The sequence below is a fragment of the Octopus bimaculoides genome, chromosome 7 (genome assembly GCF_001194135.2).
Source record: "Octopus bimaculoides isolate UCB-OBI-ISO-001 chromosome 7, ASM119413v2, whole genome shotgun sequence".
NCBI classification, from domain to species: domain Eukaryota; kingdom Metazoa; phylum Mollusca; class Cephalopoda; order Octopoda; family Octopodidae; genus Octopus; species Octopus bimaculoides.
In genome coordinates this window covers 96556947-96559343 of record NC_068987.1, presented here as the reverse complement: position 1 = coordinate 96559343, position 2397 = coordinate 96556947, and the positions used below count along the sequence as shown (strand labels likewise).

The following is a 2397-nucleotide window of genomic DNA, read 5'->3' as shown; positions in this document are numbered from 1 at the left end:
CACAACCCCCGGTCTGGGAATTGAAACCGCGATCCTATGACCGCGAGTCCACTGCCCTAGCTACTGGCCCATTGCGCCTCCACACAGCGAAGAATATTACATAACACACAAGACACTGATGTTATAGTGAAATAATACATTTATGATCAAAGATTACAGAACACACATACATACACACATATGAACACAATGCATGCAGTAAAGTAGGAGTGTATCTGGATATACCTTAGGCGCATAAAAGGATGAAGGTGAAGTTGAATTTGGCAGGATTTGAACTCAGTACAGAGTGGAAATCACCTAGTTGGATAATCAGCTGCTTTTGGTTGCTCCACTGTTTCTTTTGTTCCATCACTTTTGGCACTTCACTGTTTCTACCATTGCTTTAATGAAAATGGAAATGATAATAATGAAAGGTTTGGCTGCATGGTTAAGAAACTCACATTGCATGTGGTTTTGGGTTCAGTGCTGTTGTGTGGTATCTTAGGCAAGTATCTTCTACTTTGGCTCTGGGCCAACCAATTCCTTGTGAGTGAATTTGGCAGACAGAAACTGTGTGGAAACTTGTCATGTGTGTGTGTGTGTGTGTGCATGCATGCACGTGTGTGTGTGTGCGTGCATGCACGTGTGTGTGCATGGGTGTGTGTGCATGCGTGTGTGTGTGTGTGTGTGTATGCACGTGTATGTCTTTTGTTTGTTTGCTTCCCTCCCATTACTTGACAACCAATGTTGGTTTGTTTACATTCCCATGACTTAGCAGTTGGGAAAAAGAGCCCCCAACAGTAAAGGTTAAAAGATAATATTAATGACGATGATGATGTTGATGCTGGCAGTGGTCGTTTCATTTATTGACCACAAGAACCCATGATGTTGGGGATGGTACTGAAAGGGTATACAATATCAGAAGGGGTTTAGATAGATCAGAGGATCATAAATCCCTGTACCCACCTATGCCCCACACAAACCTTAGCACATTATTAGGCTAGTCTTTCTGAAGCCTGCTGTCTTCATCTTTGTCTTCATCTCTTTCCTTTTAGTTTCCTCGTTGTCACTAGCATTTTTTTTTTATTCTTATAGTGTTCAGTGAGCTGAGCCTGTTGTCTCCTTATGATGTTGAGAAGCTTTCTGGTGGTTTTTCCTTGTCTAAGGACTTTCATGCTTGTCATTTTATCTGCATAGAACACTTTAAGCATTTTTCCAAGGAGCTACATCTCTGCAGTGTTGATAAGCTTTTGCATGTGTTTGTTGACGTTCCAGGTCATACAACTATATATAAGGATGGGTTCTGTGTATGCCCCTAGGACTCTTTTTTATCACTCTTATTTATGGAGTAACAAAACGTGTTTAATCTCATCATAAGCAGCTTTGACTTATACAAAATTTAACCTGATATCTTAGATGTTTTCCAATCTACTAAAATGAGGGTTACCAATATATTTAAAACTATTGACTTATTTCCAAGTTGTTCCATAAATTCTTGTTGCAAATTGGCAGTATTTTCTTTTGAAATTGTCGTTTTCCCTAATTTTTTACCGTTAAGACGTAACTAAACTCATTGTTTAACTCCTATCATCAATAATACTAATCATTATCTCCCCCTTTCTATCTCTCTCTCTCTCTCACACACACACACACACTACTACTATTACAATCCTATTTTAAACTCATTTCATCTTCTGCTATTAGCATGACCTTCCCCACCAACTTCACCCAGCCTCTGAAACAATAAACATAAGGTACCTCCTCACTACCCCTCCTTTATCTCATAAACCCTTCTCTCCGTACCTCTTTCATAAAGGATCATTGAATACAGTGCTTCATTAGGCAGCCAGGTGTTCTTTTAACTCAGTAATGCAATTAAAAACAGTTAATTAAGCTGTGGGATGATGGAGATGGAGAAGCATTGGGGTTCTTATAGTAGGGATGAGGACAGCAGTGATATAGTAGTAACTGTTGCTTGTAGTAATGACGTAAGTATGGTGGTGGTGGTTGTGGAAGTAGGGTGGTGTTTGTTTGTATAAATTAGCAGTGATTAATTAACCAGCGAGCAGGCACAGACTTCAGTGCATGTTTACAACTGTAATTAAGAGATGAGTGAGTAAAGGAGAAACCACTGCTGTTGGTTGTTGTTGTTGTTATTGTTTAACCTCATGTTAGCTCTTAGTATGCGGGACTATCTTCAAAGACATTCCTGCCATTATCATCTCATTTATGTTTATGCGTAGACAGCAATGTTTTTTCTTTTCTTTTATTAGTTAATAGGGTGTAATTTAAGGGAGATTTGATTACTATTTCAAGTAGGGCAAGTGACCACATAGAGGTTTCTTCATTGGCTCATAGTGTTTATGTATGTTGCTGTGGTGTTGGCGGCAAGTGGTTTCCATGGATAATTGTGTGTTG

At 39.3% G+C, this 2397-nt stretch overlaps 1 protein-coding gene and 1 long non-coding RNA gene across 7 annotated transcripts in view; one reads left to right on the top strand and one right to left on the bottom strand.

The window, feature by feature from the left end:
* Positions 1–2397, top strand: part of LOC106868839 (RUN and FYVE domain-containing protein 2) — a 245763-nt gene that overhangs the window by 98208 nt on the left and 145158 nt on the right. The window lies entirely within an intron of this gene.
* The window catches only part of LOC128248399 (uncharacterized), a 5788-nt gene continuing 3512 nt past the window's right edge, over positions 122–2397 (bottom strand). Inside the window, exon 2 of the long non-coding RNA XR_008264648.1 lies at positions 122–380. This is a non-coding gene — a long non-coding RNA (uncharacterized LOC128248399). The remainder of the gene's footprint in view (positions 381–2397) is intronic.